Raw genomic sequence first — 352 nt, 5'->3', positions numbered from 1 at the left:
GCGAGCTAATGACGATCTAAAATAGGACAGAAATTGGGATCAGAAGGAAAGGGAAAAGGAGCATCGGGCGCGCAGTCACGAACAGAGGAAGCATCGGCGGCCTGGAGTCGCTGCATCAATGCGAGATGTAATAGGAAGGGATCAATTACGTTTTTTAGACATTTTTTCTTTTTATACGTGAAAGATGAAAGAAGGAAGGAAACGACCGCTGTCTCCGTGCCCTGCTGACTGAGCTGCTGCACGAGCGTATACCTCCATGCTGCGGGAGGCCCAGTTGCCCAACCCGATAGGGAGTTTTTCTGTTGTGGAAAACGTTGGGCCATAACCTACATACCTGGGGAGGGGCCCCTAG

This window comes from Triticum dicoccoides, chromosome 5A (assembly GCF_002162155.2).
Source record: "Triticum dicoccoides isolate Atlit2015 ecotype Zavitan chromosome 5A, WEW_v2.0, whole genome shotgun sequence".
Classification (NCBI taxonomy): Eukaryota; Viridiplantae; Streptophyta; class Magnoliopsida; order Poales; family Poaceae; genus Triticum; species Triticum dicoccoides.
This window is presented reverse-complemented; position numbering follows the sequence as displayed.